General features: G+C 45.6%; 1 pseudogene; it reads right to left on the bottom strand.

Moving 5' to 3' along the window:
• LOC135206595 (DNA polymerase alpha catalytic subunit-like) overlaps positions 1-25,850 on the bottom strand; it is a 148,162-nt pseudogene that overhangs the window by 99,081 nt on the left and 23,231 nt on the right.

Below are 25,850 nucleotides of genomic sequence, written 5' to 3'. Positions count from 1 at the left end.
TCAAGCTGGCATCCACTTCCTCCCCCTTGTTGGAGGAAGTGGTGGATATACGCTCCTATCCCTAGTGAAAGGGATAGGATGGGGCTCTGTTGAGTAGCTCACCTGCATCTTGTCCTTATCCAGCAGGGTGACGACCGTGTCTCCCTCCCTAACCACAGGTAGAGGGGAAGAAAAAGATGGGAAGAGGAGCCAGTCACACTCTCATTCACTCATCCATTCTTATGGTCACACCAGGACTCGATGCTGTTCAGCCTGCGAGGGTCTGGGTTCGCTACACAACGTGTTGAGCAGCCAACCACGGGTCCCCCAAGGAAAAACGATCCAAGGACCTGTGGGCAATATCCGAAGGTAGAAGAAGGGCATGTGGTCTGGGTTGGTTGACCCAGACCCCTGCCTTCCAGTTACCTGCGCACGGAGAAGTTCTTGCGGACAAGGCAGCATCTCCTTCGCATCGAAGGCGGTGAAGTCCATTAGGGAGGGGATTGTGAACGACTCGAACCAATCGTCAGGGACCGAAGGGTTCTGAGTCCTTCGCTACGAAGTTCGGTACGAAATCGTAGCGTCACGGATCCCATCCCCTGGATGCTTGACTTCGCAGGAGAAATCATGCAGTTCCTCAGAGGAAAAGAAGGAAATAGTCGCATGACCTATCCCTCTTCTCTACTTCGGTGATGTCCAGTACCCATACTGGTCTGTCCGTTGCCACGAAGTCTCTCGCATCCTCCTATCCCCATGCAGCGAAGTTCTCGGTAGTGGATAGGACACCGTCACTCCATGGTGGTTGTCAATGGTATGGGTACTGTGACAAGCTATTAAACGAAGTAATGATTGCTCTGTAAACAAAACCGAACTAAGTCAACAGCGTAGTTTACGTACTGACTCGGCCGCTCTGACAGCCGCCGACTGACTGCGTTCGTAGGAGGCAAGTTGTCAAAGCATCCGAGTAAGTCACGTGACCTTCGCCTTTAAATGGGTTATGCGAGAGACCAAACAAATAATGTATTTGTTTGTCACCAATGCCGGACAGCGAGGTGATGATTCTCTTAAGGCATGTGCCAAACAGGCGAAAGTCAACATGCCTTCTAGAGACCGCCGAGGTCCCTGAAGGTAAAACATCTCATGGTTGTTGAATCTCAGCTAAGGAGAAACAACACTATGTACCGTTGAAGACGAAGGTAGATATCGAATGCAACCTACGTCTTCACATATGAATCGAGAGAAGGATTCTCAAGATTCATAACCTGTGCTTACAAATGACTGAAAACGCTAACCGCTATTTCATTGCTGTCCGGTGAGAAGTCGTAGTTGCAATGAAAGCGGGGCGTTCTTCAGTAATGAAAACACAGGGGAAAGAAACCCGCCTGACGAAACTGCTTCTCATGGGCTGAACATTTGGAGTAGAGCTGTCAGGTCGGAGAGTAGGCGATGTCTTCTGACACATCTCGTAATTCGGTTGAACAATGAACAATTGTACACCTACGAATAAGAGATATTTTGAAGACAAACTCAGATGTCTGCAAAATCATTCGCATTATCGCAGTGCGATGCAGCGGGAGACTTGTACAGACTTCTGTTACCGTGCGGTAAACAGAAAGATGAAAGAGTCCAAGAGATATCTCTGTTGAAAATTCTCGCAATGTCGAAGGCGATGGAATCTAGCGTCACAGCAGTAGATGGTCCTTCATTATGCGAGAATCCCCGTTAATCAGAGACCTAAGTCCATGATTGTTGGCAGAGATACGGTTCGGTAGTCAATCAAAGCAGGGCAGAGAGAGACATAAACTGACCGTGCATATCGGAGGCCCAGCTGATACTGAGCTGCTATCAGGCAGTTCAATACGCAGTAGTTGAGCCTGAGCTCTCGCTGACTCGTCATCCTGAGTTGCCAGGTAATCCATTATTCCACGAAGGAATGCGTTCGGCTAGAACTACCGAGCCTAAATAAAAGATATGCTCGAGCAATTATATTTAGGCGAAACGAATTTCGGTAAATATAAACATTGAAATGGTGTTGTCATGACAAAACCATAAGTATATAAAATTGAAACTGAAACTCCTGGGAGGTTGCAGGCAACCCCGAGTTGCAGTTCAATTAGAATACTTCTCTTATAAGTCGCAATCCGTAGATTAACTAGGATATGCGCCTACCCGCGGACAATTCAACTGCTTAGTAGATCATGTCGCGAGGTTAATATACGTAGTATATTTGTAGGATTCTGAACAACGATCTTCGTCCTAAATTCTTTCCTTCAAGAAAACAAAACAAAATAAGGATGGAGATCGACCACCTTCGATCTCTATCAAAGAGAGTGAAGGAGAAGTCTTCCTCGAAGGAAAGCTTCAATGGTGAACAGAATACTAAGACGATAGTTCAAGCCAAACTGGATATTCCCGTCCGATCTTCTCTAGTCCAGGTTGGTCGCCTACTGTGAGATAGTTCTTCAGCAGCAGTCTTCTTCCCAATGCTAGAAATTCCAGGAATTCGAGCATAGGCGAGGTTCCCGATTATCGTGTATATCGGGGATTCTCGTCTCGCTCACTTTGGACCCGTGGTCTCGCGTAATGTGTTTGGAGATCGTAAAACTCGAACACTGAATGCGTTAGAAATTCCGTAGAATTCTAAGCAGTCTGCGAAACCCCCACCGAATTCGTCAAACGATATCGGCTGATGGTCCTCTCGATTCCCGTAGAAATCGAGAATGGGGCAGGATTCCTCCTCAACGACCGGGGCTTACGTCAGGTAGGACCCGAAGGTCCCCCCGGTAGCGCAGTCCCGAACGTGGGATCCTACAGAGAAATCTCTGTAGGATCCCTCCCCTTTCCCTCGTAACCGTAAGGAGAGAGGGAATGGGGGAGGAATTGGATACTCGCTCGCCTTCCCAGTGGAGCTAGCAGTTGGAGAAGAGTAGGAACAGCCATCGCCTTGCGGCGATGGCCTCTCAGAGTCTGGGAAAACGTATCGTCAGGAGAAAACGTTTTCCCGCGGAGGGTTACGAACTCTCACTGTAGGTAAGGGTCTGCCGCCACTGTGAACGTCGTCTGGGTGGGGCTGATCGACACCTGACAGGAGAGAGCCGATACCGTCCTCCGACTCATTCCAGTCCTCGTCGAGGTCGAAACCTCTCAGGAGGACCGAAGGAGTATTCAAATACGGTGTCCGAAGACACGTAGAAACAAAGCGCTGTCGCAGTAGAGGAGGTGGAAGTAGCTGATCGACCGGCAGAAATGAGGAGAGCCTTCTTGTCCGGAGACGAGAGACTCTGGTTCGAGACAGAATCGGCAAGTTCCGATCGCGGCAGACCCACCGTCGGTTTGGGTTCCCTCTCGGGCCCCAAACGACTCGAGCAGAGACGTGGGCTCTGCTGGTGGGAGCGGCAATCCTTCCGCAAGGTCATTATGCTGACGAATCAGCTTAATGACTTCTGCAAATTCCTCTGTATCTCGGGAGTAACCGTGTCTTGCGGAGTAGGACCGTCCAGTCCCTCCAACAAGAACAGATCCCGAGATACTCCTCCTTCAGAAGGAGGAACAGCGGCAGACCCCTGACGGTCGCCTCCAGCTACTTTCGCGAGTAAGTCGTTCATGGTCGGTCCTAGAACCGTGCCTGGTTCAATAACGGCCGTCAATAGCGGGATCGCGAGCGGCGCACCTCTCGCGATCACTCATAGGTACCTCGCTCCTCCCGGTGTAGCCCGAGGAGGTTGAAGGTACAGGAGGAAGGCAGACCTGACGCTCCCCCCTAGCTCGCTGGCAGGACCAGCGTGCTTGGAGGGCTGCTGCTGATCGTCCACCCGCAGTGGCGATCGAGCAGAGGCCTAGCCTTGCCGCTCGCCTGGGGCGAGAGGCTCGGCTGAGAACTTCGACGCTGATCGCTAGCGTCAGGCGAGCTGTTGCTGGTTACCGTCTCCGCCCGGTCCCGATGGGAGCGGCGTCAGGTGACCTGCTAGGCTCGTTGTCGCGGTGAGACCGGCGAGCGTTCCTCTCGGCGCGTCGAGCCGCTGGTACCAGCCGTGGCTGGTACCGACGACCGCGGGGACCCCTTCCTCGCCTCAACCCGTGGCTGGTCAGCGACCGTCACTCAACCCGAGCAGCCAGCTGGTCGCTGCGAGAGCGTCCACTGCCTAGCGAGAGTCGTCTGCACGACACTCGCTAGTCTTCTGCTCGCGCTTCGGTCTTGGCGGCGAGCGAGCTCGAGTGTCAAGACTTTGGCTGGACGGTCTCCCGCGGGAGACCGTCCATCGTACTTCTCGCTAACGAGAAGCTGAGGCGGATCCTGGTTTAGCGGCAGAACCGCTAGAACCAGGCGAGGAAGTGCCAGCCGAAGCTGGTACTCCTCTGGTCCCCGTCTTCTTCTCCTTGGTAGAAGAAAAGAGGGCCCTGTTCACGAGGGAGCAGGAGGACCAGCAGAAGAGCTCCCCGAATCGCCGGAGCGAGACGGGCCCTTAGAAGGTCCCGAAGGAGCCTTCTTAGGGGGGAAAAACCCGGGTTACCAGCTGGTCGCTGCAAGAGCGGCCGCTGGCCTGGCAAGAGTCACCTGAGCGTCTCTCACCAGCCTTCTGCTCCGTGCCGCGTCTTGGCGCCGAAACTTGGCTGCACGGTCTCCCAGAGGGAGAACGTACACTCGGGATCCTCTCGCGAACGAGAGACCGTGCCGGAACCTGGCGTAGCGGCATCGCCGCTAGCACCAGGCGAGGAAGTACCAGAGCTAACCGATACTCCTCTTGGTCCCTGTCTATCTCTTCCTTATGGGAAGGGGAGACGGGCCCCGCTCCCGAAGGCAGCAGGAGGACCAGCAGAAGGACCCCCCCCGTCCCACACCCGGGCGGGGGACGGGCCCTTAGAAGTTCCCGAAGGAGACTTACTTAGGGGGGGAAGGCAGCCTTCTTCTTCTTCGGCTATGGGCCTTAGAAGTCGAAGGGGAAAGGCAACAGCAGACGATGAAGACGAAGATGACAGCTTCCTCTTCTCCTCTTCCTCGTCAGCTCACGCAGGACAGTCGTCAGGTCCTCCATCCAGGAGGGAGCCGGGGCAGTTGCCGAAGCAACAGGGCCCGACTGCACCTGTCCGGAAGGACCTGGGACTGGGGAAGACACACCGAGGCAGGACCAGCATGGACAGGCACAGGAATCAGGAGCGACAGGAACAGCAACCAGCTCAGGAGCGGCAGGAACAGTGGCAGCGGTAGACCCAGAAGGGACAGCCAAGCCAACAGCGGGAATCACATCAGCGGCAGGTACGGCAGGCCCAGCGATCGCCTCGTAGAATCATCATCGGCAGCCAGCGGAACCTGGGTCCTGGCGGCCCGGTCCAGGGGCGGGGCGAGCTGCTGGAACAGCGGAAGTCTGGGGCAGGCAACACGAAGAAAACAGGCAGGCGGCGGCGCAACCCCACCTCGGTACGGCTGCGGCCCTAGTAGCGGCAGACGGCGTCATCGACACAGCATGGGGAGTGTAGACCAGGAGGGGGGGGAGCAGCATAAGCGGCCGTGGTAGTAGTGGAGACCGCCCCAGACCTCGCTAGACGCTGCAGCAGCCCGTGGATGCTAGGCACACGCCCTGACTCCGCGGTGGTCCATACCTGTCCAAGGTCGTCTCCCACGGATGTAGCACCTGCGGTAACATAGATAGATTAGTAAGAGGGGTTCCCTCACGCACGGGGGGAAGACATGCCCCACCCCGAACGCAAGGAAGGACCCCAAATACAAAATACAACGAAGAAGCTGAGCGGGGGGCAGGAAGGAAGACGAAGAATCGGATACCAAGGGAGTCGCGGGAGAGCTTTCCGACGACTTCTGGCTGACCTTCGCTTCCCTACCCCGCCACAGCAGTGAATGTAAATGAAAAATGACACAGAATACTGCCCTGCGATTCACTTCATAGAACTGACAGGGGAAAAGATAAATTCCCGGGTAAGAACGGAAACTTGATCCAATAATATGATGCTATCAAATATATATGAAAATGAAAACAGAATACTGACTTGCGATTTCATATTCACATAAAAAAAATCGTAGTAAGGATCAATTCCCGGGTAAGAACGAGAATTGATGCCATCCAAATTAAATTAAATTTCATGCAAATAAATAAATTGAAATGAAAAGAATATTGCAATTGCGAATCCACTTTCATTGCATTCTATTATACAAAATTAAAAGGCTCGTGCAGAGCGCAATCACACTCTCGGTAACGAACGCAACAGGGCAAAAATATAATGAAAAGAGTACTTACATTTTTCAATTACCCACTTTCGCCCCAAAATAACATGACTCGGCGCGAGCGCGCTCCCGCCCTCGGCACCGAGACACAATTCAAGGGTTCAATTCATGAAAAGAGAGGAAATCGCCGCATCTACGGCGATAACTCCATGTTTGGTTCATAATTAAGTAATGAAAATGAAAACAGTGTACTTACAGTTTCATTTTCAAGTCAAAACCAAACCAGTAGTAGAAAAACACAATAAAAAACAAAGCATACGACGATGAAGAGGGCAGAGAGCGACGACGAACACGTCCTTCACACCCGCGGCCGAAAGCAAAAGTGATTTGTTTACCTCCCAGTCGCGCGGCGCGCGACTATCGGACAAGATTACTTAACTACCGTTCTCCCCTTGTTCGAAGCTTACGACCGATTTCCAGCTGCCGCTAGCTACTTCCTATTGTTTAAAGGGGACCCGATTGGATTTGTATTATGTATCGGAACAAAAAGTGTTTCTTATATTTGACAATTCTTTTAGTGTTTTCTCATCAGTATCATCGCTCCCGCAAAATAGGAGTCTTTAATTCTTTTTTAAATTTGCTTTCTTCTTGTATGATCTTCATTTCAGGCAGTATTTTGTTGTATAGTCTTGGTGCACAATGTACAAATCCTCTCTCACCCAACTTACATTTATTCTAGGCTCACATTTTCTATATGCTTCACTTGCATGTCAGATTACAATATTCATTTCAGGTTTAAAGAAGCACAGACACAGGTGGGCACTTCGCTCGGACACTGGGTGCTCAGACTTCGGACTCTGTCCACTCAAGAGCCCTCTGACACCGCTGGGCGTTTAGATAGGTAGAGCTTTGGCGTAAAGTACTACAAGATCTGCCTTTTCAATGGTCAAGATACACCTGAAAAGTGCCATCAATGTTATCGTCTACACTGGGATCCAAATCTGTCCACACTGGGATTCGTATCACTAGAGGACAAAGAATGCTCATCCTTAAGGAAGCCTTTCCAATGGCTGTCCATCCCATCGAGAACTGCGGACAGCAAGCTTGACTGAGAGGTAGCTATCTGGGGGGAAAAACCCCAATGAACACCCATAAGGGTTTAGGAGATCCGGTAAGGCCACATACGTAGTCCCTTCCTGACTACGCATCCAGTCCATTATGCCTCATCTCAGGTGTAGGTGTTTTCGCTACAAAGCTACTAGCTTGCTGGCTCAGATCTTGGATACCAGTAATGCCTGCACCCTCTCTCATGCGCTTGTCACCCCTGACACCAATTCAATTCTTCTACTAGCCTCTTGCTACTTTCTTCCTTTCCATACCTTTGCCAGCTGTGTGTCTTGGTTAACTGATGTTAACTTTGTAATAGTGAAGTGTGGTGCAGTTATGGAGTTCCATTTGACAATGTCTGTGTGTGACAGAGGGAGAGAGGGTGTAATTGCTGTATGGATAGTTAAACGACTCTATTGGCTGTTAGTGAGTCTGGCTGGGTTGTCTGCTGGTAGAGACCAGAGTTCTGAGTTTTTTTTTGAGTCAGTCTTTGGTGAGAGCTGGTGATAGTCGGTGGTGTCGACAGTGATCTAGTGAAGGCATTGAGATTCGTTTGAGTTGTGTATTGTTGATTTGTTGTTTGTTGTTATTAAGTTTGATGTTAATTGATTTAGAGCTGTGTTGTTGGATTTGTTGTGCTTGTGAGTTTTTGTTGAGTTATTGTGAGTTGTTATGGTTGAGGGTTGTTGTTGGGAGCTGTTGTGGTTTCTTGGTGGGTTGTGAGTTGTTGAAGGTTGTTATTGGTGAGCTGTTCTGATTCCTTGGTGTTGTTAGTGGGTGTGTGTGTTGCCTTTTTGTGTTGTTGTTTTTGTGTTCCATGGTTGTTGTGGTCCTTGGTTGTTGTGTTGTTGGGTTGTAGTCCTTGGCTGTTGTGTTATTGGGTTGTGGTTCTTGGTTGTTGTTGTCGTTTGTATTTCTGTGACCTTAACCAGCAGACAGCACAGGATAGCCCTGGAACATCTGGAGTTGGTAAGTCCATGTGTTTTGTTTTTTTCGTTTTGTTTTTGTATAGTGTTGGTAGGTACCTACATGTGCTTTGCTTTTTTTGTTTTGTTTTGTATAGGTGTAGGTCAATTGTCGAATGGAACTCCATAACTCCTCCATATTTCCTCCCCTGTTACATTTGACAACATCTCCTTTCACTCACAACACCCACACTAAATAGCCTTCCGCAAGACCCACAGATGCTCAGATGCAGGTCCCCTGGATCTCGTTTGAGGGCCCTCATACACACACTCAGTTACACCGCCATCAACTTCTCCCAGATCACTTCCAGTCAGACTACCATTACTATCTCCCTCACTACCATCCCCCCAAATCCCATTCACTATCTCATCTACCCCTTCTAACTCTTGTCCGAACATCTCTCATAACTCTGCCACCAAATCACTTACCTCATTTACACTCCTCTCATATTCTTTAAAAAAGTCCCCTATGTCCCTACTACCATATTCCTTGTATTGTGCACATCAGGGTACCTCTCTCATATACAAAACTTTTCGTAGTTCCCACTCACTTCCGCTATTTCCATTCTGACCCCTCTTTCCCTCTTCCGAATATGTACAGAGAATCCACTTCCATACCCCTGACTATGCTCTTCTTACCCTTCTTCTTTCTACCTACCTGTTTCCACTCACCGCTATCCAAATCACTCTCAGCCCTTTCCCCCAATGTATTCTGTCCTAGTCTCATCCTGTCCATCACCCTTACTAATCTTCTTTCCCTTAGTCTTCTTCTTTTCCTCAGCCACTTTCTTATTCTTGTCCTCAGGTTTATCCTTATCCTGTGTCTTCCCCTTCTTTCCCTTACTTATCACAACCAAATCACCTTCGTCACTCGTACTCTCATCCCTTTGCTCTTTCACTTTCTTTACCAATCCTGGCCCGTCACAAGACCCAGCAGGCCTACCTCCTACAGCTCCCTCTCCCATGAATCCCTTCATCATTTCCTGCATAATTTCTTGCACTGCATTCATCATTACCCCCAATTTTTCATCCATTTTCTCAACCATTCTCTCTTCCGCTCCTTTCATTTCCACTTTCGCACTCCTTAGCATTCCTCTCATTTCCACGAACTCCCTCTCCTGCTCCTCACACTCTACCCTCAACCTCTCATTCTCCACTTCCAACCTTCCCTTAGCTTCCCTCGCCAACCGTAACTCCTCCTTCAGCCTCTCTATCTCTTTCAACCCTTCTATCCTCACTTTCTCCACCAATCACACAACTCACTACCCCAACTGCCCTGCAGCTGTCGTACCAACAGTCCCTGTTCGGGCGCCAAAAAATAATGTGACGGGATCACAAGCTAGAAAAAAACAAGTGGCAAAACCCTCCCCACATTAACCTAAACAATCCACCTGCCAAACCCACCCTCAGTCACACTTCCTTCTACTTCTTCTTAACACAACAAATACAGCAGGACAATTGACCTACACCTATACAAAACAAAACAAAAAAAAGCAAAGCACATGTACCTACCAACACTATACAAAAACAAAACAAAAAAAAGCAAAGCACATGTACCTACCAACTCCAGATGTTCCAGGGCTATCCTGTGCTGTCCGCTGGTTAAGGTCACAGAAATACAAACGACAACAACAACCAAGAACCACAACCCAATAACACAACAGCCAAGGACTACAACCCAACAACACAACAACCAAGGACCACAACAACCATGGAACACAAAAACAACAACACAAAAAGGCAACACACACACCCACTAACAACACCAAGGAATCAGAACAGCTCACCAATAACAACCTTCAACAACTCACAACCCACCAAGAAACCACAACAGCTCCCAACAACAACCCTCAACCATAACAACTCACAACAAATCCAACAACACAACTCTAAATCAATTAACATCAAACTTAATAACAACAAACAATACACAACTCAAACGAATCTCAATGCCTTCACTAGATCACTGTCGACACCACCGACTATCACCAGCTCTCACCAAAGACTGACTCAAAAAAAAACTCAGAACTCTGGTCTCTACCAGCAGACAACCCAGCCAGACTCACTAACAGCCAATAGAGTCGTTTAACTATCCATACAGCAATTACACCCTCTCTCTCTCTGTCACACACAGACATTGTCAAATGGAACTCCATAACTGCACCACACTTCACTATTACAAAGTTAACATCAGTTAACCAAGACACACAGCTGGCAAAGGTATGGAAAGGAAGAAAGTAGCAAGAGGCTAGTAGAAGAATTGAATTGGTGTCAGGGGTGACAAGCGCATGAGAGAGGGTGCAGGCATTGCTGGTATCCAAGATCTGAGCCAGCAAGCTAGTAGCTTTGTAGCGTGAGCTGATACTTGACTAACGAAAACACCTACTCGCAGCAGTAAACAAAACACCCAATTCTCTCCTTTCTAGTTTCTGCCTTAATACTTCTCAGTTCTTCTACAAGTCTGTTAAACAAATCTTGATTGCAAATGTTACAGGCCTCATGAAATGACAAAATACCCAATAATTATTTCCAATGCAGTTATCAGTGGCTTGCGCGGAGCCTAAGGCCTATAAAGAAATCATAAATTGCCAAAATTATAGTCTAAGGCAAAGATAATAATAGAATGTCATAACATCCAAAAAAATACTTTAAAGTGGCTTATGGTCAGAAGTAAATTTATGAATTGCAAAAGTTAATGCCTCATGAAAAAAACATGACATACACCCATTACTTTATAATGGAATGCCATAACATCTAAGAATTATTTTTCAGCAAAACTTTTTTCAACGAAAAACTATTCATAAATTGAAAAGGTTATGGAAAATTGAAAAAAGGTTTAACATTGACCAATTAGTATACCTATGGTTTTTGGTTTGCCAAGATCTATTAAGTGGATTAACCCCCTTGGAAATGAATACTGTGTCAAGAATGGCACTTTGAATCTGAAAACATGGCACTTTAGGTATAGGAATGTGATCTGCAGTGTAGAGTACCGACCATCTAACACATTTTCAATGCTTTCCCTCTATAAGTCGCTTTGCTATATTACTGTCATGTGATAAAAACCAAATCCTTGCTTTTTAAATAGGATTTATATTCTCTTAGGTATTCAGATGCAATGTTCAAATTCTTCAAGCCTCAATATTAAATTAATACTTCTCTGAGGTCATTACAGATTGTTTAAGGTAACAAGTGCCAAGGATAAATAATAACTACTGTTGCACTTATGGCACGCCATTCTGTGGGGCTTATTTTGTCCCTCAGATGGTTCATCTCAGCCTCAGCACCTTACATTGTATACAGTAGGGCCTCGATAATCGCGGGGGATAGGGCCCAGAACCCCACATGATAAGTAAAAATTGCTTTAAACTGCCTACTTTAATAATTAACCCACCCAAGACCACTATTTCAATGTTTATAACTGCCTACTTTAGTTCAAGCACCAAATATGTCTTCAACTATCACCTTAAACTAAATTCAAGACAGTTTCAAAGTTATTCTTTCCTATCTTCAATTTCCCTTTCATCAGATCAGCCAACAAAAATATTACCTAACAATTCGTTTCTATTTTCATGATTTGGCTGCTGCGCCAAACTAAAAGTACATAGCATATCTATTTATTTTGTGAATGAACATATTTATGATAAAAAAAACATGATGTACTGTAAAGATTACAGCACCCAACTATAATATTAATGTATAAACAGCAAAATACAGCAATAAAAATCTATTTTTGCCTTTTGTTTACGTTTAGAATCAGTTGATGGACGTTTATTACTGAAAGAATTATTTTGGAAAACAATTTAGTTGCTTAAAGAAACAAATTTATTAATGGAATTACTATTATTTTTAACTTTGTACAGTGGTACCTCGAGATATGAAAGGCTCAACTTATGAAAAACTCGAGATACGAAAGCAAATATGAAAAATTTTACGGCTCTACATAAGAAAATTGTTCAAGATACGAAAGCTTGTTGCTGTAAAGTCCGAGATTCCCCCGGACCACCGATAACAATTTTGAAACTTGTGCGCTGCTAACTGAGTATAGTACTCACCACCATCCTCCCACTCTCCCATTGGTTCCTGATGCTAGTCACCGCCATGAGATCCTTCACTCCTATTGGTCAGCATCCCTCCCATGATGCATCTACGTAGCGGCGTGCTTTTTCGGCCACTCGGTAGCAGCATCGTTTCTATACGCACACGTGGTATCCATTCGTTCTAACGATTTCGTTTATTAATGTAAATTCGTTAATGATTTCGTTACAGTATACTTTATCATGTTGCGTGAGAACTTCACTACATAACATAATTACGTACAGTATATACGTAGTCATGGGTCCCAAGAAACTTGAAATTCACGGAAAGAAGAGGATGCTCTCTTTGGAGACAAAGATGGAGATTATCAAGATGTATGAAGCTGGTATATGATTGAGTGTGATCGCCAAGGAATATGGCCGAAATCTGTCGACAATAGACACCATCCTTAAGCAGAAGGATGCCATCAAAGCAGCTACACCTTCCAAGGGCGTCACTATTTTGTCCAGCAAGAGGACCCACGTGCACGATGAAATGGAAAGGCTTCTTCTTGTCTGGATAAAAGACAAAGAAATCGCTGGCGATACAATAACGGATACGGCAATCTCCCACAAGGCCAGCGCTATTTTCGGCGATTTGATTGCCCAGGCCGAAGACGACGGAGGAGAAGGGACATCAACGCCAACCCCAGACTTTAAGGCTTCGCATGGGTGGTTCGAGAAATTCCGTAAACGGATTGACATCCATTCGGTGGTGCGGCATGGGGAGGCGGCCAGCTCGGACACGAAAGCGGCCGAAGCCTTTAAAAAGACGTTCGACGAGATGATGATCAAGGAAGGCTACAGTTCTCAGCAAGTTTTCAACTTTGATGAGACTGGCCTTTTTTGGAAAAAAATGCCTCGTCGGACGTACATCACAGAGGAAGAGAAGAAGCTACCCGGGCATAAGCCTAAGAAAGACAGGCTTACACTCGCACTTTGTTCGAACGCCAGAGGAGATTGCAAGGTGAAGCCCCTACTTGTCTATCATTCCGAGACTCCTCGAGCCTTCAAGGCCCACGAAATGCTTAAGGAGAAGCTTGCAGTTATGTGAGGGCTAATGCAAAAGCCTGGGTAACAAGGCTTTTGTTCACCGAGTGGGTAAATCTGTGTTTCGGCCCGACAGTGAAGAAATTCTTGGAAGAAAACCGCCTCCCTCTGAAATGCCTGCTGGTGTTGGACAATGGCCCTGCTCACCCTCCTGGCCTCGAGGAAGATATCCCAACAGAGTATTCCTTCATCAAGGTTCTTTATCTTCCGCCTAACACCACCCCTCTCCTCCAGCCCATGGACCAGCAAGTGATATCGAACTTCAAGAAGCTGTATACGAAACATCTTTTCAAACGATGTTTCGACATCACCAATACCACAAACCTCACCTTGCGTCAAATTTGGAAGGAGCATTTCGATATTGTAATATGCATCCGACTAATCGACCAAGCTTGGCAGGAGGTTTCGAGGCGAACCTTGAATTCCTCGTGGAGGAAACTCTGGCCTGATGCCGTATCCGCCCAAGACTTTGAGGGATTCGACATGGGCGAAGCTGGTGCTGCAGATTCAGAAACAGTTGACGATCCTGAAACTGTTTCGCAACCAGATCCTGACGAGATCGTTGCACTTAGCAAGTCCATGGGGCTGGTCGTCGACGAGGACAACATCAATGACCTTCTCCAGGAGCACCAAGAGGAGCTTACGACGGATGACCTGAAGGAGTTGGAGGCAATGCAACATAACGTCGTTCAAGAGGAGTTCTCTAGCAGCGGCGAGGAGGAGGACGAGGACCTCTATGACAAAACGGGCAGGAAATTAACGGATGCGATTAGCTTGCTTTTCAATAAAGTGGCATCTAATTCGTAGAAAAGAGACACCCCATGAAAAGGCTTACCACAGGATTGTATAGCTTGGCACAGTTCGATGACGTTGCCCGAGTCGTTTCAGGAACATTGTCAAAAGCAGGCAGAAGCAATCTTCCTTGGCATAGTTATTTTTCAAAGAGGCCTATAGTAGGAGTAGTAAGCTAAAAGGAAGAACCAAGTGATACTAAAAAACAAAGTTGAAAGTGGTGAAGAAGTTGAAATTTTGTAAAATAAAAATAAAAATAAAAAAATTTTAATTTTAGTTTTTTGTAAAGTTAAGTGTTACAGTTTTGTTAATGTGTTTCGTAAAGTTTAGCTTATGTTTTCCTTACATTTTTTATGTTTCATAAAGTTAAGTGTATGTACGTATCTGCCGTTTGTCCTCCTCTGTCGCCAACTTTTTCAGTAGATAGCCCTCCGACTTCGAAAGGTAAGCTTCCGCATTTTACTACATACGTACGTACAGTATTTCTTGTACACCATGTCCACTAATACACTTTTATTTACAGGTATATTAGCGGTACGTATTAAGTTAGGTATTGAATGGTCCAAATTGTTGTAGTATTTCATTGCTTATAGGTCAATTTAGCTTTATTATGATATTGTCATGATACAATAAAGTTTTATGCATACTTACCTGGCAGGTATATATATAGCTTATCCTCTTGTTGCACTGGCAGAATTTCAAAACTCGCGGCAACCGCTAGTACACTGGTAGTTCAGGTGATCGCCACCCCGTTCCCGTGGCGCTGGTGCTCGGAACCATTTCCATTTTCGTCAGATTTTCTTTGAACCCTGTCTCCTGAGGGAGGAGGCGTGGGATTTAATTATATATACCTGCCAGGTAAGTATGCATAAAACTTTATTGTATCATAACAATATCATTTTTATGCATGACACTTACCTGGCAGGTATATATATAGCTGATTGACACATTTGGAGGTGGGTCAAAGACAGCAACATCGTCATAATTTAAAAATTAAATAATTTTTAAAATTACTATTAGGTTCCTTACCTGCTAAGGTAGCTGACTTCGTAGGTCCTGCCTCTTAGCCTGCTAAACCTTAGTAGCTCTCAACTAGGATGTGACCTGTTTGTTGAGAAAGCTAATAACAAGGGTCTGACAACTGGACATGACCAATTTGCTGACAGGAAACCCTGGCCCTCATTTACCACGGGCAGTCATGCTAGGAAAGTTAGTCACCTGAACCACACACAATCACTATAACAAAAAACAACTACTTCATAAACTGAGAAGGCAATGACCTTCTCAGACAACCATAAAACACTATAATAACCTAATTAAAATAATAGCCTAGCATGTTAGTAGGTTATGGGGTGGAAACTCCTTTGCCCAGTACTGTACCTGAGGATACGTACGGGCCCAACGTTTGACAATTATCAAAAGTTGTCTTAACGTCTCTGAGGTAATGCGAGGCAAAGACTGAATTTGTCCTCCAAAACGTAGAGTCTATAATCTCCTTGAGGGCTAAGTTTTTTCTGAACGCCAATGACGTAGCTACGGCTTTCACTTCATGAGCCTTAACCTTAAGCAAACCGAAGCTTTCTTCTTGACAAAATAAATGTGCTTCTTTAATGACTTCTCTCACGAAAAAAGCCATAGCGTTTTTAGACATGGGTCTGGTAGGGTCTTTCACCAAACACCAGAGAGAACCTGAGGCTCCTCTAATGCTTTTTGTCCTTTCGACATAGTAACGTAAGGCTCTTACTGGGCAAAGAACCCTTTCCTGTTCTTGACCTACCAGATCAGCCAGTCCTGTAATCTCAAATGACCTTGGCCACGGATGTGAAGGATTCTCATTCTTGGCTAAGAATTCTTCCTGGAACGAACAAACTGCTTTGTTGTGCTTCCATCCTACTTGTTTGTTAATAGCTTGCAGCTCGCTAATCCTTTTAGCTGTAGCTAAGGCTACCAAGAATATAGTCTTCTTCGATAGCTCTCGTAAAGAAGCACTGTCCATAGGTTCAAACCTATCCGTTTCTAAGTACTTGAGTACGACATCAAGATTCCAAGAAGGCGCTCTGCAATGTCGATCCTTCTTCGTATTAAAAGATCTGAGAAGATCTCTAAGATCTGCGTCATTGGACAGATCTAATCCTCTGTGCCTAAACACTGAAGATAACATACATTTGTAACCCTTAATAGTTTGATTTGCCAAACCCTCTTCCTTCTTCAGATACAGAAGGAAATCTGCAATTTGGGTCACAGAGGTCTGGATGAAGAAATCTTCCCGATTCTTGCACCATTTACGGAAGTTCTCCCACTTTCGACTAGTACACGTTGGATATAGTTGAAGCTCTTCGTGCTCTAGCAACTGCCTTTGCTGCTTCTCTAGAAAAAACCCCTCGCTCTGACAAGTCTTTCGATAGTCCTGAAACGCAGTCAGACCCAGAGCGAGGGTGTTCTTGTGGAAACTGTCGAAGGGGGTTTGTTTGAGAAGATCTACTCTTGTGGGTAGACTTCTCGGAGAATCCACTGTCCATTCCAGTACCTCTGTGAACCAAGTTTGGGCCGGCCAGTATGGAGCTATGAGCGTAAGACTTGTTCCTTGACTTTCCCTGAATTTCTTCATTACCCTTCCTAAAATCTTGAACGGTGGAAAGGCGTACGCGTCTAGCCCCGTCCAGTCTAGTAGGAAGGCATCTACTGCGACTGCAAGAGGGTCCGGGACTGGAGAACAGTAGTTCGGTAACCTCTTCGTCGCTGCGGTAGCGAAAAGATCCACCACTGGGCTGCCCCAAAGATTCCACAGCCTCTGGCATACTTCCTGATGCAAGATCCACTCCGTCGAAAGCACTTGTCCCTCCCTGCTCAACAGGTCCGCTCTCACATTCTTCTCCCCTTGAATGAACCTCCGGTGAGCAGGGTGACGTTCTCGCTCTCGTGACCCCCAGCAGAATCTCCTTCGCCAAATTGCAGAGTAAACGAGTGGGTCCCTCCTTGTTTGCGAACGTATGCCAGAGCTGTGGTATTGTCCGCGTTGATCTGCACCACCTTGCCGCCGATCCACGCTCTGAACGCTTTCAGAGCCAAGAAAATCGCCATCAGTTCCTTCCTGTTTATGTGCCAAGCTTTTTGCTCCTTGTTCCAAATGCCTGACTTCTCTCGAGGGCCAAGCGTCGCTCCCCAGCCTGCGTCTGACGCGTCAGAAAATAATATCAGGTCTGGGTTCTTCTGCTGGAGCGAGGTAGCCTCTGCTAACCTTCCCGGGGCTAGCCACCACTTCAATTCCTCCTTTATTTCTAAAGGAATTGGAAACAGGAAGGAATCTGGTTGCGATCTTCTTGGCCAGACTTTGTTCAGGAAGAACTGTAAGGGCCTCATGTGAAGTCTTCCTAGAGAAACAAACCGCTCTAGCGAAGAGAGTGTCCCCAGTAAGCTCATCCACTCTCTTGCCGAGCATTGGTGTTTCTCTAGGAATTCTTGCACTTTCCGAAGGCACAAGGTCTGCCTTTCGGGGGACGGAAAAGCCCAAAAAGTCACTGAAGATATCAGAATCCCCAAATAAACTAGCTCCTGTGTGGGGATCAGATGTGACTTTTTCAGGTTCACCATCAGACCCAAATGCTTTGTTAATTCCAATGTAATCTTTGTGTCCTCCAGACATTGTTGCCTTGATTGGGCTCTTATGAGCCAGTCGTCCAAGTAGAGGGAGACTCTGACACCTAACAGATGAAGCCACCACGTTCGCCATCATCCTTGTAAACACCTGAGGGGCCGTGCAAAGCCCGAAGCAAAGGGCTCTGAATTGATATATCTTGTCCTGGATCACGAATCTTAAATATTTTCTGGACCTTGGATGAATCGGAATATGAAAATACGCATCCTGAAGGTCCAGCGTCACCATCCAGTCCCCCGGACGTACTGCTGCCAGTACTGAATCGTTCGTCTCCATCGTAAACTTGGTCTTTTCTACGAACAAGTTTAGATGACTTACGTCCAATACTGGCCTCCAACCTCCTGAAGACTTCGGTACCAGAAAAAGCCGGTTGTAAAATCCTGGGGACTCGTGATCCAAAACAGGTTCTATTGCCCCTTTCTCCAACATGCTGACAACTTGATGCCAAAGAGCCTCTCTCTTCTCTAAATCGATGTAATGAGCCCCTAGGGCTCTCGGGGTTGTAGCGAGAGGTGGTTTCTTTAGGAAAGGTATCTTGTAACCTTCCTTCGCTACACTTACGGACCAAGGATGCGCTCCCCTGCTTTGCCAGACTTCCCAGAAGTCTAAAAGTCTGGCCCCAACACACGTCTGGAGGACTTCGAATTCATTGGTTGGTTGAGGTTTTCGAACCTCTCTTGGAAGGAACTCTTTTACCTCTAAAGGCTGGTCGGGAAAAAGTCTTACCCCGAAAGGGCTGCTGTGTTGTCCTTGATTCTTTTGGTGTCTTCTTTACCACCTTTGTCGGCAAATACTTCCTCACTGAAGAAGTCAGTAGGTCTTGGGTAGCCTTCTGAGTAAGGGAAAGCGCGATATCCTTAATAATTTCCGATGGGAAAAGTTGTCCTGAAAGTGGGGAGAACATCAACTCCGACTTTTGTGCATTCGAGACTCCCTTAGCAGCGAACGAGCACAACAGAGACCTTTTCTTCAGCACCCCTGCCGTAAAAAGTGAAGAAAGTTTATTAGCTCCATCCCTCAAGGCTTTGTCCATACAGGACATAATGCTTCTGGGAAAATCCAAACTCGAAGGTTCTTCCATCTCTAGGGTACGGGCCAAAGCCCCCAACGACCAATTGAGGAAGTTAAACACTTCAAAAGTCCGATAAATGCCCTTCAGCAAATGATCGAACTCAGATGAAGTCCACCACACCTTGGCTGCGTGTAGGGCATGCCTACGGGAGCTGTCCACGATATTAGAAAAGTCCCCCAGGGAGGAGGCAGGAACTCCCAGGCCAAGACTTTCCCCCGTAGCGTACCATACACCAGACTTCGAAGCCAACTTGGCCGGAGGGAAAGCGAATGAAGTCTTCCCCGCTTCTCTCTTCTCCTTCAGCCATTCATTGATTCGTTGAAGGGCTTTCTTAGCTGTGATCGACAGCGTCATTTTCAAGAAAGAAGATTTCTTGGGTCCTTTCGTCTTTGAGAATTGAGACAGAGGAGATAACGGAGCAGACGGTTGAAAATCTCCTTCAAACAAGGAAAGAAGGCACTCAGTTAGCTTCTTGTAATCCGAAGAAGGCGTTTCCACATTCTTGTCCTCTTCCGAAAAAACTAAGTCTTCCTCCTGAGACGAAATATCCTGGAATTCCAGATCCTGATGAAAGTCCAATGAGGGATCCGTTTCCAAAGCTTGCTTGGACAGCGAATGAGAAACTGTCTGACAGCGAATGAGAAACTGTCTCATTAGGAAACCCTTCTCCTTCTTGTCGGGAAGAAGAAGGTTCAGTGTGCTGCGTCCTGCGTCCACCATGCGTCCATCACTCTTCCTCTTGCGTCCTGCGGTGTCGGAGAAACGTCCCTCCTATAGGACACACTGCGTCCTGGATTGCGAGATAATGCCGCCTGAGAAAGGGGAGGCAGCGGCTTGTCCTGCGCCCTCTTGGAGGACTTAACTGGAAGAGAAGCGTCCTTACGTCTAGCCGAAGGTTGATCGGGCCTGTCCCAGGATTTAACCAGGACTGCTAATCTCTCCTGCATATCTCGCAAAACTTCCTTAGTCTCCGCTTCCTGACAAGAATCATGCGGATGAGGAGGAGGAGAACGAGGACGCATAGGGCTGAAACGAAGAGGCGAGCGATCCTGACGTCTACAAAGCGGAGGTTCTCGAAGCGGAGAATAACCGCTCATCGCACGGTTAGCCACATCAAAAGGACGAGAAACCCTCTTCCTCTTGATAGGGATTGCGTCCTCATCTTCCGACGAAAAAATCTCGGGGCTACTCCAACCCTCTTGCTCGTAAACCCTTTCATCCTGGGACGAGGTCGGCATGTACGATCTCTTGAGAGGACGCGATTCTTCCAAAAAGCGTCGATTCCTTCCTGAAGCAGAACTATCAGAAGAATAAAAGCACTTCCCAGTAACGCCTTTTCTCTGGCGTACTGCTGCAGCCTGGGACGCAACAACAGGACTGCCTGAAGGGACGACTGATCGTGAGCTAACCCCTCTCGCCTTCCTTCGAGTGTCGACATGCCTTCTCCCTTGGGTCTGGGAGCTTGACAGAGGTCTAGGTCTAGGAGCACGAGGGACGATCAGGCGCCCCTCCACCACACTGTCACCAACATTAAACACTTCCACTTTATCCGTTAATCGCTTGATCTGATCCCCCATTGAAGCAAGGGCAGCGAACACTTTCACAATTTGCGGATCAGTAGTGTCCTCAGATACAGCAACGGGCGCAGGAGAAACCTGAGGGGAAGGTGCTACTAAATCTACATGTGAATGAACTGGAGAAGACACAGACAGATTCATTCAAAGGTTTACCCGAAGAACCAGATCTCTCACTTCTAGACACTGATCTTCTAACCCGATCTTTTTCCAGTCTTTCCACATACTTAACAAGAGCCTTCCATTCTTTCTCATTTAGACTCTCACATTCATTGCACCTATTCTCCCACGTACATACAAACTCTCGACACTTCTTACATACAGTATGGGGATCTACCGATAATTTCGGCAGTCTCACTTTACACCCTTCTTTCACACAAACTCTAAACATACTACATGAATCAGACATACTAACGAAATAACAATTGCGATTGCCAAGCTAACTTTCCAAATACGATACCAATATCCAAACATCGAAAAGTCAGTCAACGAGCAGGAAATTCTATCAGAGAACCTTCAACGATGTTGCCGGTTCGGCTGGCAGAAAAAATCTGACGAAAATGGGAATGGTTCCGAGCACCAGCGCCACGGGAACGGGGTGGCGATCACCTGAACTACCAGTGTACTAGCGGTTGCCGCGAGTTTTGAAATTCTGCCAGTGCGACAAGAGGATAAGCTATATATATACCTGCCAGGTAAGTGTCATGCATAAAAATGAAATTTACTGGGGTGATTTTGGAGGGCTTGGAATGGATAGCCATTTTACATGTAAAATGTGGTCCAAGATACGAAAAGCTAATGATACGAAGGCCGCCTCGGAACGGATTAATTTCTTATCTCGAGGTACCACTGTACATAATAGTTTATGATATTATGATATAGTAATTCATATTTCATTGAGAGAGAGAGAGAGAGAGAGAGAGAGAGAGAAGCTTAGGACGAGAGTAACTGTTGAATAGCTTGAGAGAGCAGCTTAGGACAAAGAGTACTGTTGACTAGCTTAGCTCGAGAATAACATAATGAAATTTGTATTTTAAATATTTTTATGGTGATAAGAAATGAAACATGGATAGTGATAAGAGTGATAATCATTGAGTCAACTATAAAAGTTGTATTGAAGCACAGTTTCGTAAATCACAGAAAGAATAAAACAATGGCAACACATGTACCTACAAATGTCGGGGACCATCTTGTTCTTTTATTATGATAATAATAGATCAGTATTATAGTTTTTTTCTGTAAGTGATAAGAGAGAGAGAGAGAGAGAGAGAGAGAGAGAGAGAGAGAGAGATTTTGCTATTTACATTCACAGTATTTGAAAGTTTGTAAATGAGTTTATCTATTTGAAAATTTGTAAATGAGTTTATCCTAATGCATTTAGTCATGAAAAGAAGAATAAAACACAGTAATTAGTGAATCTTGCTCTATGATAAAATTCGCGATTTCGTTAATTTTTCGGGATATATGTAGTATTTGGGCTCCACAAAAAAAGTAAGTAAAGTGATTTATGAGAGTTTAGAGGATACTTACGCAAAAATACATCGGTAGTTTGTAGAATGGTGTAAGCACTATCACATTGTGTAAAAATAGTATGTACGAACGAGACTGTAGGTTTGGTGACGTCACGGTGGTCATATGTATTTTTCGTGAATGAATATACATTTATGATAAAAAAATAGTTACTGTACTGCTTAGAGTACCATACTGTAATATTAATGTAATCACATCAAAATAAAGTAATCATTGCATACTGTAAACATGTAAAGTGTATTTTTGTCTTTTGAAAAATGCATTCCCCAAGGAATTATTCCTTGAAGAGACTTTTTATTATGAAGATATGCCAATAATATATAAGATATGCATTTTATTATGTATATATGACAATAATATATAAGGTAAAAATGGTTTTATTACGTTTACGCTTCGTCGCCAATCGCAAACAACAATACGATAATCTATGACATTATCGTTTGTATGACTGCAGTGTTCAGAGAAGTTGATTACGTTATACCAAAACAATAATGAAGTTCGAATTGAAAATTAATGTTTTCCTAAATGTTATTACTACTGTAATTACATACTACTTAATATCTAAAAGGGTTAAGAATGACAAAGGTGCTGTGAAGTGTAACTCAATGTTTACATTTCTGCTGGACGCTCAACTACAAGTTGATGTCAATGATGTGGAATTATTCCATGAATAGGCTATATATTATGATTTGCCTACAATATATAAGGTGAGAATGGTTTTATTACCTTTATTGTCAGTTAATATCATAATGTGAATCTGTTCATCATTTGCTGGTTATCGGAACTGGACGAGGCTCAGCCTACCACGGACAAGCCCGCGATGCTACGATTCATACCAGCGATATAGACTGAGAAGTGGTCCAAGGAAACACACGTGATTAACCGAATCCGTGATTGCTGATCTGCTACTAAGCGAGGCCCCACTGTACTGCAAAACACAGTCTAAACACCCATGTCAAAATATGTATTCTTGAAGTTATCAAAAGAAACATTTCCAATTTTCTACAATTAAAAACAAAATAGCCTTACCTGCAATGTTAGTAATCTGAAGCGCAAGAGGAAGAACATTCAATTCACACATCAATCTCAGAACATATGATGTATCTTGCATAGTCATGGTAACCAACTGAAGCAAAGTTGCAGAAGAACTGAAATTTTCAAGTCTTTAGAGTCGGGGACAACAACATTTAACAGATCTACAGATAAATATAAACAGCATTTATACAGACCCAATGATTATGGAAATCATACTTAGAAATCAATTACTATTATCTAGTTAGTCCTTTGTTCACAAAAGAGTACTCTCATAAAACTAGCACCACTGAGTCCTTAGTATACATCCACCAATTACCTCATATTCTGAGTAGAGTGAGCAAGCAGGTCTAGTGATGGCACTTCATATATGAATATTGGATTGGTAATGAAAACCAGCTTTTGTTATAAAAACTTTCTCTACTCATAACAATCCATACAATCATATAAATGTCAAACTGTTATTTTTAAAGAGGGAGGATATTCTTGACAAAACTAGACAGACAAGCTAGGTTCCAAATGTCGGAAACTTGACTTGCAGAAAGCTAAGGACTGGTTGGCTGGGAACTGAATCCTTCTCAGGCAAAACATGCTGAAATCTGGAGTTGCTACTGATGAAGACTTAGAAACATGCCCAAAATTGTGTAGGCTGGTGAAAGGAGCATGCAACATAGCTACTGGCAACAGCTTACACGAGGGTGGGCACTGAAAACCAGGACTTTGGAGAAGCCAGCATTTAAAATCGAGAGGAGTTTGATCACTTGTGCTGGACCAATGAGATAGAAGGAATGTCTTAGAGAAATAATCAAATTCCTTGGGAGACTTGTTATGTCCACAAATGCATGCATTATAACGGGAAACTTTAACTGACCTGATTTGATCTGTCACTATTCTTGCATGTTGGTAGGATCTTGGACTACCATAACTTTGGCTGACACCCAGTCAGATACTATCAGAGAAAATGATCACAGATGAGTATGCAATCTTCTGGAGACCTGATTGTAACTTCAGAAGAGAGTATACTATAACAGGGATTCTCACTGGAACCAGCTCAATCACTTTAGTAGGAAAGGACAACAGTACTTGGATTCACTTACAAAACTCTTCTAGTAGGAGGCAAGGCAAATATTATCAACTTGATGAGATCTTTGAGGTCTTCGAGTGGAGGAAAGTTCTGAATAGCCTCTTCAGCCGCTCTTGAAAAACCTTTCGCTCGGACAAGGCTCCTGACAGTCTGAAGCCTGTTGGGACCAGAGCGGACAACTTTTGGTGGAACCTGTGAAAGTGGGGTTGTCTGAGAAGAGACAGTTTTGAGGGAGCAGTCTTGGAAAAACAACCACAAGACATAGCAGATCTTCATTGGCCAGAAAGGAGCCACTGGAGTCGTTGAGGTGCCTCCATGAGAAAACTTGTTTTGCACCTCTCTGACCATGCCGAACATAGGAAATACGTAAAAGTCTAGTCCTGACCAGTCCTGGAGCATGGCATCCGTTGCCCATGCCAGAGGGTGTCTGGGGCTGGAGAGCGGAAGAGGGGTAGCTGATGATTCCTGGATGTCGCAAACAGGTCAATCTATGGGTGTCGTTCCATAGATCGCTCCATACCAGAGGGTCCAGGGTCCATTCCGTGGGAAGAACCTGGTTGCTGCAACTTGACTTATCCTACAAGATGTTTAGTTTCCCTTGAATGTAGCATCTGGTTTTGTTCTGCCCAGATTAGCTGTTCTCTGGAGGCTTAGTTAAGGGAGAACGAGTGAGTGCCTCCCTACTTGCGGATGTAAGTTAGAGCCGAGGTGTTGTCGGAATGAACCATCACCATCTTGCTAAGATCTGGGGAGAGAATGATTGGAGGCCCAGATGAATGGCCTCCATCTCCTTGATATTTATAGATGGAGGTGTGTGTCTGATCCGTGGACCATGTCCTGGACACTTCTTGGACTCCTAGAAGGGCTCTTCAACCTTGGTCCAATACATCTGCATACATGCTTAGCTTGGGGTACAGAGATAGGAGTGGGAATACATGTGAGGACTTGAGGGGCTGTTAAAAGGCTGAACGATAAGGCCCCCGAAACTGAAAAACTGTTTTGAAAGATGAAAACGGAGGTACTTCCTGGAGTCCAGACGTATGGGGATGTAGAAGTATGCGTCATGCATGTCTAACGAGATCACCCAGTTGCCCCAATGAATGGAAGCCATGACAGACCGGCTCGTTTCCATATGAAACTGTCTTCAAAACGAAGAGATTCAGAGCACTTACATTGAGGATGGGCCTCCAACCTCCCGATGACTTGGGAACTACAAAGAGCAGATTGTGGAACCCCTCTGACTCATGACACTCGACTTCTGCAGCTCTCTTGAGAAGGAGGAAGTCAACTTCCTGAGAAAGGGGTGAGAATCTCTTGAAGCCTTTTGAGTAAGATGTCAAAACGATGGGAGACCTGACTAAAGGAGGTCTTTCCTAGAAGGGATTGGAGTATCCCTCCTTCAGAACTTGAATTATCCATGGCTTCGCACCCCTACGTCTCCATTCCTCCCAAAAGTGGAAAAAGTCTGGCTCCTACAGGAGCAAGAAGGACAGGTATTTCATTTCTTGGAAGAAGGTTTGAATGTCAGTCTCTTAGCTGACTCGAAAAACGTAGGTTGGTTTGTGATCTCAACTGGAGTCTGTCTGCCTCCACAAAAGGGCTGAAGCTGAAGGAGAGAAAATGACTTAGAAGAGATGGAGGGATCCTTTAGATGTCTAGTGGACTGCCCAACAAGTCCTATGTAGACTTTTTCTGGAGGTCTGACAAGATCTCCAGAACGGTGGACTCCTAAGGAGGCAGGATGCAACCCAGATCCCCA

The sequence above is a fragment of the Macrobrachium nipponense genome, chromosome 31 (genome assembly GCF_015104395.2).
Source record: "Macrobrachium nipponense isolate FS-2020 chromosome 31, ASM1510439v2, whole genome shotgun sequence".
NCBI classification, from domain to species: Eukaryota; Metazoa; Arthropoda; class Malacostraca; order Decapoda; family Palaemonidae; genus Macrobrachium; species Macrobrachium nipponense.
The sequence above is the reverse complement of the archived record's forward strand: the minus strand, read 5'-3'. Positions and strand labels throughout refer to the sequence as shown.